At 46.7% G+C, this 12450-nt stretch overlaps 1 protein-coding gene across 1 annotated transcript in view; it reads right to left on the reverse strand.

Moving 5' to 3' along the window:
- Positions 1-3952: 3952 nt before the first annotated feature.
- The window catches only part of LOC138984431 (uncharacterized), a 182692-nt gene continuing 174194 nt past the window's right edge, over positions 3953-12450 (reverse strand). The window contains exons 9-10 of the mRNA XM_070358735.1: positions 5452-5480; positions 3953-4426 (exon numbers count right to left, since the gene is read on the reverse strand). The gene's annotated coding sequence lies outside the window, so the exon portion shown is untranslated. The remainder of the gene's footprint in view (positions 4427-5451; positions 5481-12450) is intronic.

Here is a 12450-nt window from a genome sequence, read left to right on the forward strand (position 1 = left end):
GAAGAGTTGGACACAACTAAAGCGACTTAGCACACACACAGCGTTTACAGAGTATTCAAACAACAAGCCAGACAACTCTAAGCCCTTAACATCCAGGAACTCACTTAATCCTCCCAACGACTGCACTCAGTTGAGACTATTATTACTATTACGTCTTTTCATGTAATAATTTGGGAAGTAATTAGTAATAATAGTTTGGGAACCTGATCCTCACAGTGGTTAAGTAATTTGCCCTAACCCAGCTAGTTAGTGGTGGGGCTCAATTCAACCCAGACCTTCTGACTGTTCTCGAAATCACTATTCTCTGCAGAGCTTGTGGGAAAGTCATCTCCCTGGGCACGTGGACATGCTCCTTCAGGAAGAAGAACTGTGTGGACCAGACCAGACTTGTAACTGGAAGAGACTGGAGTTGGTTTGAGCAGAAAAGAAACTTGTTAAACAAATCTGAAACTGAAAGCATTTTTCAAACGCATCAAATACACAAAATGGCTGGGAAAGGGAGTGATTCATTAAAGAAATGGAAAGACACAAGATATTTTTAGGAATTGTAGAATGTCGAATAAGAACTGGATATTACATGATATTAAAGAATTGTTTTAATTTTCTTAAGCGTGACAAGGGAATTATGGACATAGAGAATGTGCTTCTTCTTAGGCATTAGGGGCTGAAGTATTAGGTTGGTGCAAACATAATCGTGGTTTCAGACCGTGAATTTTAAATCATCATAACTAGGCTCAAACACATCTTTATTATTAATATATTCTATTTCATACATATGTTAAAGCAGTTAGCTCTACCCCAGAAACTAATACCACATTGTAAATCAGTTATACTTCAATTAAAAGATAAATAAATGAAAGGAAAAAAAAAAACCTTATATGCATTAAGCTCTTACTATGGACCAGAGGCATTCTGAGCAATACTTAATCTCTTTCTCATACCGCCACCTATGAGATGGCTACTAATTTGACCATTCTCTATAAGAGAAACTATTTCCAGAGAGACTGGGGTAGAAATGGGAGTGGCACCACTCACGCTTACCCCTAACAACCACTAGCAAATTTTTTGCTTCCTGTTCCCACGACTCTATCCTCTGCTGGCCTAGAGGTCTTAGTTCCAGGGAAAGGAATGCTTTCACCAGGAGACACAACAATTGTTCCATTGAATTGGAAGTTAAGATAGCCACTCAACCATGTTGTATTCCTCATGCCTCTGAATCAATAGGCAAAACAAGGAGTTCCAGTGTTGGCTCGTTTAATTGATCCTAGCTATGCAATCTGGAGAAGGCAATGGCACCCCACTCCAGTACTCTTGCCTGGAAAATCCCATGGACGGAGGAGCCTGGTGGGCTGCAATCCATGGAGTCCCTGAGTCATACACGACTTTACTTTCACTTTTCACTTTCATGCATTGGAGAAGGAAATGGCAACCCACTCCAGTGTTCTTGCTTGGAGAATCCCAGGGTTGGGGGAGCCTGGTGGGCTGCCGTCTATGGGATCGCACAGAGTCGGACACAACTGAAGCAACTTAGCAGCAGCAGCAGCAGCTATGCAATCATTGAGGTAAGGAAGAATCTGGAGGATAGGAGATCCCTTAGGGCACTTGTTAGAAAGACTATGCCCTGTGATTAAGGTCAACGAAAAACTACACCAAATCTAAGACCAGACCCTTCACAAATGAAGGTTTTACCAGGTAAAGAATCATGACTAACTGTAGAGCTTGTTGAGGGCAAAGGGAATACAGAATGGATAGTAGAAGATAGTTACAAATATCAGCTGAGTCGTGTCCAACTCTGCAACACCATTGACCATAGCCCACCAGGCCCCTCTGTCCATGGGGCTTCTCCAGGCAAGAATACTGGAGTGGGTTGCCATGCCCTCCTCCAGGGGATCTTCCCAACTCAGGGATTGAACCCAGGTCTCCCTCATTGCAGGTGGATTTTTTTACCTTCTGAGCCACCAGGGAAGCCCATAAATATCAACTACAACCACACAACCTGTAATGGTAGCTAGAACTGGAATTGTCATGAATATTTCCTCCTTATTTTGTCACAAATACATGTGTGTGTCTATACTAACATCTGAAGATATTAAGCAAAATCTACTTTCCTATCTTTTCCCCATATCACGCAACATAAGATGTATTGACTTTGTATTAGCATTTTTTTTAAGGATCATTGATCTTACATCATAGTATTCAAAGTACAGAATATCAGAAGAGTAAACATCACTTTACTTCCTCTTCGGGGAAAGGAATTAGTGTATTTTCAGTTGCACCAGGATAGTTGTGTGATGTTAATACAAGTGTGACCTCATTATTGCCTTTATTTGGAGATTAAATATGGTTTAGGAAATGCATATAACTGCCAGGTTGACAAGGGGTGGATTTGTGATGGTTCTTTTTATGTATTAGCTTGACTGGGCTAAGGGATGACCCTGATAGCTTATTTCTGGGTGTGTCTATGTGAGTGTTTCAGGAGGAGATTACTATTTGAATTAGTAGACTGAGTAAAAATGACCCACCCTCAGTACTGTGGGCAGACCCATCCAATCCTTTGAGGTTACAGCATGGTGGAGGAAGGGGACCTCTTTCTCACTCCATCTCTCTCTCTTTCTCATAGAGCTTCAGTGTCCATCTTCTCCTGTCCTGGAATATTAAAGCTCCTGGTCCTCGGGTCTACCATTGTCTTTCTTGAGTCTCCAGCCGGCAGGTGGCAGATCAAGGGCCTTCTCGGCCTCCATAACCAAGACATTCAATCCCTATGATAAATCTCTTCGTACGTAGACATACAGAGATGTATCTAATTGGTTTGGTTTCCCTGGAGAACCCTGACTAATAGGGCCAGCAGCTTTTTTTTTCCTTATACCACCACTTAAAAAGTGAGAACTACTTTTATGCCCTTTGTGTAAGTGAGAAAATCTCAGAGAAGTTGAAGGCCTTGCCCGTGCCATATGATTAGCAAGCTGAAGTGCAGGGAGTCAGGTTGGTCTGACTCCAAAGCCCATGCTTATTCCAATCCAGGTCGCCACTACCAGAGCAAGGCCTTAATGAAGTACAGCACTGCTAGGGTCAGTGCCAGCCGCCTGAAAAGTCTCAGAGGCCCTCAGGCTCTCGTACCCCCTGCCACTCTTTTCAAGATCTTCTCCTGCAAGTTCCTCCAACTTGATAAATTCCTGGCCCCAAACCCGTATGACAGAGTGAGGTGTCAGAAGCCATTCAGCTGTTTGGAAAGTCCCAACTACACAGAGAATTATCTCAGGGTTTTTTTTGTGTGTGTGAGCTCAATGGACACTCCAAAACTAATTACCCCTCTACCAAAGAATGAGATCTTAATGGCATTTTGATTTATTTCCTTCTTGTCTTTTTTTTATTTTGACACTTTTATTCCAAAATTGGGATATCACTTTTGGTGTCCTAGAATTTTCTCTCTGGTGTTTTATAGCAAATTCCCTCTACCTTTAAGACTCTCAGGGCTTCCCTGGTGGCTCAGTGGTAAAAAATCTGCCTGCCAGTGCAGAAGGCACGGGTTTGATCCCTGATCCAGGAAGATCCCACATACCATGGAGCCACTAAGCCCAACTAAGCTCATGTCCCACAACTGCTGAGCCTGCGCACTAGGGCTTGGGAACCACAGCTACAGAGCCCATGTGCTGCAGCTACTGAAGCCCGTGCACCCTAGAGCCGGTGCTCCGCAGCAAGAGAAGCCACCACAAAGAGAGGCCAGCGCCCCACAACCAGGAGTAGCCTCCCCCAGCTCACCCCAGAGAAAAGCTCACACAGCCAGACCCAGTACAGCCAAGATTTAAACAAATAAATAAACCTTTATCTTTGGGGAAAAGAATGGCCCACAGCAAAAAATCTTAAAAAAAAAAAAAAAAAAAAAGACTCTAGTGAAGCGGACTGAAACAGATTGATCATTTTTTATTTTTCCCCAGAAAGAGAAGAAAGAAAATCGGGTTGTGCGCCTTTTCCAGCCCCTCCCACCCTCCTCCTGCTGCCAGATGACCTTCCCAAACCCCACCTCCGCACGTGACCTTCCCTGCTTCACGCCCTTCAAGGAGCCCTCGTGGAGCCGCAGGTGGGTCAAGAGGCCCGCCTGGAAGGCGTTCATCTGGTGGGCGCAGGTCTTTCAGCACGAACGCTGCCCCGGGCGCTGTGCGCTCCTAGACGGGTTGCGTCATTTTCTGCGTTTTCTCTTCCTTTACCTCTGTGGCCCCCTCTGCTCTCCTTTGCCTTCCTTGCCCCTGCTGCTGCTCCAGACTTGTGCCAGGTCTCACTCTTCTCCTTAAACCGGAGTCTGGGAGAGACGCCCCTTCCTGAACAGAGCTGGTCCTGATCAGGTCTCAATCCTGAAGCTCCTTGTGCCAGGATTGGGCCAGAGCGGAGGGTCCATCCGTGCTTCTCTGAGTGAGTCCGCGTTCCAAACCTGATTAGTGGAGAGACATTGGGCAAGGTATTTCTTTACCCTCTTGAAGTCTCAACTGTCTCATTTTAAACTGGAGGTGACAAACCATCACAACGCTGTGAAACAATTTTCCTCCAATTAAGAAATAAATCTAAAAATTAAGATAAACTGGAATGATAACAGCTCCTCAACAGATGGTCTAAGTAAGGACAAAACAAGGTGATGTAGATGAGATATTTCCAGGCCTGGCCCAACCTGGCCCAATATAGCTTGTTTAGTTGAAAAGTCCTGTCTGACTCTGTGACCTCATGGACTGCAGCTGCCAGGCTCCTCTGTCCATGGGATTCTCCAGGTAAGAATACCGTTGCCATTTCCTTCTCTGGGGATCTTTCCAACACAGAGATCGAACCCACATCTCCTGCGTCTCCTGCACTGCAGGTGGATTCCTTGCCACTGAGCCACCACAACACAGCTTAGTGATTCTCAGTAGCTATTCCCTTATCTCGCTAAGGGGCTCAGAAATGGACCATGTAAGCTAGGGAAGAAGGAATAAAAAGGCTCAAGTGGCTAACACTGAAGGGCTGGAATGTGCACAGCCCTGTCTAGGAGATAATGGGTCAGAATGTCCAGCCAAGCACCCAGTACAGCAGGAAAACGCTCTCAGCCAGCCCAGAGGGAAAGCGAGGCTGTTCCCAGGAGACCCCACATAGACTTAAGGTTAAAACTTGATGCTATTTTAGCCACTCCTCCTCCCCAAAGGCATCAGGGGAGGAGCAGGGTCTATGACACCCTCTCCCAGCTCAGGTTGCAGCCCCATTGACTCTAGCCCTGCACTACCCACCTGCACTGCCCGCCCCCCCAACCCCTTTCCCCTACCCCCCGTCCCCCCAAACAGCTGTCAGGCTCTCCAACTGGACAGGAGGTCAGAACCCGCAAGAAGCAGGATGGTTAAAGGAAGGAGGCGCCGGAGGTGTGGAAGGTGAAGCAACTGGGCAGAGAGCAGCTAAGGCCAGCACAGGTATGTCCCAGGCTGGGGACATGCTCACCTGTTCCAGAAGGTTCTTTCTTTGTAGCTCTGAGAAGGAAAACAACAAGAAAATATTCATACCCAGTGGCTCCAGAAGTGAGAGAAAGAGCATATTTTTGCAAATTTGAAGCTGCTCTGGTCATCCCCCAATGACACAGGTCAAATTCCCACTATTTACGTCACTTTTAGGTCAAAGCATGGCCACCACCAAACCTTCTTGATAAGTCAATATGCCCCTTAAAGGGGACACAGTGACTAATAACTGCTCAACAAAACAGACTTGTTTTTACTTGTTTTGAATTGATAAAAGGAGACTTCTTTTTGGAGAAAGTAGCTATAGACAGAAAAGACTAGCTGTGGGAATGAAGAATTTGGACAACGCCCAGGTCAGGGTGCCTTGAAGTCTCCAAAATGGTCCTGAGTTAATAGCTAAGCCAGGAAATGTTGAAAAGTGTGTCTTCAGGGAAGCCTTAGATGTTCAACACCAAGGACTGGAATAAAGCCCCAAATGAAACCCATCTAGCAAATCCCTTCCCCAGTTGGCAGACGCACCTATCTGCCCAGCCTCCATCCCCTCTGTGAAACTGATAGGGTCAGAGGTCATGCTGGCGGAAGACTTTAATTGAAGCTGAGTCACATTAATTACATCACTGTGCTATCCAAACTTAATTCCCCTGAAGTGACGTCATAAAACCAGGGCATTACAAAGGATTAGGGACCAAAAGGAAGGTAGACGTGAATAAGGTTTCCATATGTCTGTGACTCATGTCTAACGGTTGTGTCCCAATGTGGGTGCTCATGACTCACTCCTGGTACCAGTACCAGCTCCACGTGGCCTCCACACATGTGGGGCTCTGACCTGGCCTCCCTCTGCTGAGAAGCCTGAGGCCCCAGGTTTCGTCCGGAGTGAGGGAAGCCACAGACAGGATTCACCAAACCAAATGGGACCTCTCAAGGTCTGTGCTTATCCTGTAAGACTTCAAGACTCACCAAAGCTCAGTGTTGCCCCCAAAGCAGTGCCGCTTTGGGTGCTAATGTGCATTATGTAGAAAACAAAGGGTTTAGTGGCCAAACATATTTGGTAAAGGGATTGATCAATGGGTTTCCTCACTGCAAGGGGCCCTTAACCTGATAGTGATCACTGAACGCTGGCAAAGGCAATAGGTTATGCAGCGTTTCTTGAAGTTTGCTGACCAGAGAACCCTTTGCATTTATGGATTTTTTTTTTTTTCTGGCTGCATTGCAAGCCATGTGGGATCTTTGTTCCCCAACAAGGGATCAAACCCTTCCCCCCTGCTGTGGAAGCACAGAATCAACCACTGGCCTTCCAGGAAAGTCCCCAGGGAATCCTTTTTGAAGGAGAATTCGTGGGGTTAGTGCCCTGAAGAACACATCTCATAAAAGCCTTTTTAGTTGCAGCCTTGCCTTTCACCATTTCCCCTTGTCACAAAGACAGAGATGCCTCTGGACATTTGTGTTTCTAACACAGGCCATCGATGTCCATCCAGACCATTGACAGATTCTGCAGCAGATTGCCCCTCATTCCCTCACACAGGTCAACATGCTTCGGCTTCCACTAGAGGACTGCTCGGAGAAGGCAATGGCACCCCACTCCAGTACTCTTGCCTGGAAAATCCATGGACGGAGGAGCCCGGAAGGCTGCAGTCCATGGGGTCGCTAAGAGTCGGACACGACTGAGCAACTTCACTTTCACTTTTTACTTTCATGCATTGGAGAAGGAAATGGCAACCCACTCCAGTGTTCTTGCCTGGAGAATCCCAGGGATGGGGGAGCCTGGTGAGCTGCCGTCTATAGGGTCCCACAGAGTTGGACACGACTGAAGCGATTAGCAGCAGCAGCAGCAGAGGACTGCTAAGTCATACAGCATAGCACCACTGAGACGGACACCTGGGATTCTTGATTCTGATGCTACCATTGAGGAAAGTAAGGCTCACGGGGCAGAAGCAACCGGGTGGTGATGAGACAGCTAGAGAGAAGCAGAGCCAAGACTCGACCTCCTCTGAGCTGAGTCTCGGTCCATCTCAGTCCCCAAAATGGGAACTGCTTCTTGGGTATAAATAAATGCAGTTACTAGTTAATTACTCAATGAGTTACTACAGTTACTAAGTTACTACATTGAAGAGTGATTCTTAGATCGATGGGCTACTAGATAGGTCTAGCAACAGAGGAAGCAGTTACACTCAAGTGGCGCCAAGAGTTAGGAGAGGACAGGTTATTCTTTTCAAAGTCTCCATAAACATCCTGGGCAACTGAGAACTTACTACATTATTATTTGATCTGTTGGGGGATCTTTTCCCTGTATCAGAGTTCTTAGTTGCAGACAACAGAACCCACTGGAGCCAGGTTAAGGCCAAAAAGTGGTTCATATTGGACAGTTTATGGTATTCTCAGAAGGAACAGAAACTGACTGCATGTGACACAAATAGGGAAAAACAGAACCAGGAGAAACACCCAACCTCACCGTGGGTCTGTTCTAGAGAACCTCCACTGTCTCTACCCCACACCACTTGACTCTTACAATGCTCTGTCTGATGTTAAAAGAATTCCAGAGACCCTAGAAGAACAGATATCTTGAGCACATGCTTGTGAGTATATCTGCAGAAATTCAGCACCTCCCCTTGCTCACTTCAGCATCTGCATCTCAAGTAGATGCATCTTTGAGGCCAAGCTAGATCACATGTGAGGAGGGCATGGCAACCAACTCCAATATTCTTGCCTAGAGAATCCCCATGGACAGAGGACCCTGTCAGGCTACAGTCCATGGGATTGCAAAGAGTCAGACATGACTGAGCGACTAAGCACAGCACAGCACACAGGTCACACGTATCACTCTGTATTGTGGGCTAAATTGTGTCCCCCTTCCCAAATTCATGTGTTAAAGCCTTAACTTCATATCATGACTACATTTGAAGATACTACATTTAAAGAGGTAATTAAAGCTAAATGAGGTCATAATCAGTTCAGTTCAGTTCAGTTCAGCTGCTCAGTCGTGTTTGACTCTTTGCAACACCATGAACCACAGCACACCAGGGCTCCCTGTCCATCACCAACTCCCAGAGTTTACCCAAACTCATGTCTATTGAGTTGGTGATGGCATCCAACCATCTCATCCTCTGTCTTCCCCTTCTCCCGCCTTCAGTCTTTCCCAGCATCAGGGTCTTTTCCAATGAGTCAGCTATTCACATCATGTGACCAAAGTATTGGAGTTTCAGCTTCAGCGTCAGTCCTTCCAATAAACACTCAAGACTGATCTCCTTCAGAATGGACTGGTTGAATCTCCTTGCAGTCCAAGGGACTCTCAAGAGTCTTATCCAACACCACAGTTCAAAAGCATCAATTCTTTGGTGCTCAGAGTTGGACACAATTGAAGTGATTTAGCAGCAGCAGCAGCAGCTTTCTTTATGGTCTAACTCTCACATCCATACATGACCACTGGAAAAACCATAGCCTCAACTAGACGGACCTTTGTAGGCAAAGTAATATCTCTGCTTTTTAATATGCTGTCTAGGTTGGTCATAACTTTCCTTCCAAGGAGTAAGAGTCTTTTAATTTCATGGCTGCAGTCACCATCTGCAGTGATTTTGGAGGTCATAATAGTGGGACCCTAATCCAACAAAGCTGATGTCCTTATAAGAAGAGACACCAGGGCCGTGTGAGGACATGGCTTGGAGGCGACCATCTGCAAGCCAAGGAGAGAGGCCTCAGGAGAATTCAAACATGCTGACCCTTTGATCTTGTTCCCCCAGCCTCCAGAACTGTAAACACATAAATTTCTGCTGTTTCAGCCACCCAGTATGTGGTTTTGTTATGGCAGCCCTTACAACTAATACACCTGCATGCCAGGGAGCCTGGGAAACATAGTTCCCCACTTTTCAGGCCCAAGAAAACAGAGAGGAAAATAAGAAGAGCCAATCACAGAGTCCACTACTGTATGTAAACAACAGACTCTCAACTGAGATCAGAAATGTATGAACAAGGGCTTCCCTGGTGGTCAGTGGTAAAGAATCCGCCTACAGGGCAGGAGACACGGTTCAATCCCTGGTCCAGGAAGATCCCACACACCTCAGAGCAGCTACAGCCCTTGAGTCACATCTGTTGAGCCTGTGCTCTAGAGTCTGTGCTCTGAAACAAGAGAAGGCACCACAAGGAGAAGCCCATGTACCGCAACTAGAGAGCAGTCCCTTCTCGCTGCAGCCAGAGAAAAGCCCTCGCAGCAACGAAGACCCAGCACAGCAATAAATAAATAAGTAAACTTATTTTAAAAAGAAGTGTATGAATGGAACCCATCTAGCAAACTCCATCCCCAGTTGGTGAAGACACATGTTTGGACAAGCCCAGCCACCATCCCCTCTGTGAAACTGATGCAATCAGGTGTCACGCTCTGGGCTTCTCCCAGATCCACCCAAACTTCCCTCCCATCACGATCCTGCCACCTCCCACCTGGACCACGACCATCGCTGGGTCTGCACCCAGCCAAGACTCCTGAGCACCCATCGGCTCAGCAAGGCCCTACGTGCATCTCCTCTCACCTACTGAACAGAACTCTGTTCCCCACCACACTTCACAGATAGAAATACCTCAATGCCAGGAGACCACACACACAGTGAAATAAAGCCTCGCACCCCCAAGAAATAAAGTATCAGTAGAAACAGAACATGAGAACCGAAGAAAAGAGAAATACAAGCAGTCCAGCCATTTGCTTCAAGTGTTTCCTGGAAACCATGACATAATGGAAGTCAGATGTGTTGTGTAAATTTCATTAATGGAGAAGAAGAAAACTACAAACTTCTCAAAGGGAAACTGGTTTTTCTCCAGTTCTACGTTAAGAAATGGCTCCTCTAGGATTTCAAGCAAGGGCAGTGAGAGACACTCGGGACCAAGGGCTCAGCAGGATCCCTCACTAAAGACGCAACAGCAGATTTCTTACGGATGTCTTCCCTCTCAGCCAAGGGTGTATAACTAAGAAGTAATTTAAAGAGCACCATTCCCAACAGACTCACTTTTCTTAAATATGCATAAATTTTGTGACTTCACTGCCCAGAAGCAGTGCTGTCTCTCTTTTCCCTCCCACTGCTAGGTGAGTATCTCTAGGCTCCCAGGCTTCCTCCAGCCATGGAAACTCGCTCTCCACCACTCCCTGGCATGCCCTCTGTCTCCTCCCCACCTCTCACTAGAAAGTATTCACCTTTCCTTCTTGTAACCTACCGAAATCCTGAGGACTCTGCAAGGAGGGAAGCAGGATGAAAAGAAAGAAAAGAGTCACTTGGGGAAGGGGGCAGGGAGGAAGAGTAGGGAAGGAGAAAAGGAGGCAGCACGAAAAGGGATGGAGGGAGGGGACACCAGGACACTCTACGCCAGGGACTTTGCCAGGCAGGCTCACAGGTAAGGCGCCGTCTAAGCGCCATCACTTCCAACTTCAGGCAGGAGGATTTCCCGGTGCCTTCCGTTGCCGCAGGTAGCACAGTGGTAAAGAATCTGCCCACCAGTGCAAGAGGCGCAAGAGACTCAGCTTCAATTCCTGGGGCGGGAGGATCCTTCCTGGAGAAGGAAAAGGCAACCTACTCCAATATGCTTGCCTGGGAAATCCCACGGACAACAGAGCCTGGCAAGCTACTGCCCGTGGGGCCGCAAGGAGTCGGACACAGCTGAACACACATATTTCCCTTGCCCTGAGTACCATGATCTTCCCCCGACATGCTCTCTGTCACCTTAGGCTCTGGCAATACCGAGAATGGAGAACTTAACATTCCTCCAAGCATACCACGGCAACCTACCCAGTATCCATTCTCCCCTCATCCTTAATAACAGACCTTGGGATTTATTCAGGGTTGCAATGTGCTTAGCTCCTCCCTGGAATCCAGGTAGAGACTAAGAAGCCTCTTTCAGGAGGGCTGATTGAGATGGAAAGAATAAATTTTTTCCCATCCCCTCTTCTTTCTCTCTGCTTGGAACACAGACATCCTGCCTGGAGGCCCAGCAGCCATCTTGTGACCCTGAGGATAAAAGTCACACCCAAGGATGGCCAAAGCAGAGAGTGAGAAGTCACCTCCACACCACTGCTGACCTGCCTGCTTTGGGACTTCTTCATGGAAGAGAAGTAACCCTTCATGTAATTTCAGCCACTCTGGTTTCCTCTTTTAGACACTAAACCACAGTCTAATACAACCGCTATGTCGTTTCATGCCTCGGAGACCTTGTATAACTGTTATCTCTCTCGTAACTCCTCCCCTCCAGTTCTCCACCTGTTGAGCCAGTAGTTATATTCAAAGTCTCCACTGAAGCATCTCTCTCTGTGTGGAAAGAGTGCTAGTCACTCAGTTGTGTCTGATTCTTTGCGACCCCCATGGACTGTAACTCACCAAGCTCCTCTGTCCCTGAAATTCTCCAGGCAAGAATACTGGAGTGGGTAGCCATTCCCTTCTCCAGGGATCTTCCTGACCCAGGGATTGAACCTGAGTCTCCTGTATTGCAGGCAGATTAATTGACTCCTCAGGTGACTACTTGTTGCCGTTCAGTTGCTCAGTTGTGTCTGACTCTGTGACCCCACGGACTGCAGCACCTGAGGCTCCTCTGTCCTCCCCTATCTCCCAGATTTTGCTCAAAGTCCTATCTATTGAGTTGGTGATGCTATCAAACCATCTCATCCTCTGCCACCCCCTTCTCCTTTTGCCTTCAGTCTTTCCCAGGAAAGATTGAAGTGACTATATAATACTTATTTAATAAATATTCAGAGTTGTTTAATAACTGATGAATAAAAATTCCTCAGAATGAATGAAAAATAAATTGCTTACATAAAAAATGACAATGTTATCTATTCCAGAGCACTGTCTCTTCTTCAGCCTCAACTCTTAGGGGGTCTTCTTTGGTCCCAGAGTCCCAGGGGATGATATGGCATCTAAACAGAGAGATGTGTCAGAGATTCTAGTCAATGCAGGTTGGGCAGCATGACACAATTTCTACCAAGGGCAAAAAAAAAAAAATAGCAAGAGCGAGAAAA

The sequence above is a fragment of the Bos mutus genome, chromosome 21 (assembly GCF_027580195.1).
Source record: "Bos mutus isolate GX-2022 chromosome 21, NWIPB_WYAK_1.1, whole genome shotgun sequence".
Lineage (NCBI taxonomy): Eukaryota > Metazoa > Chordata > Mammalia > Artiodactyla > Bovidae > Bos > Bos mutus.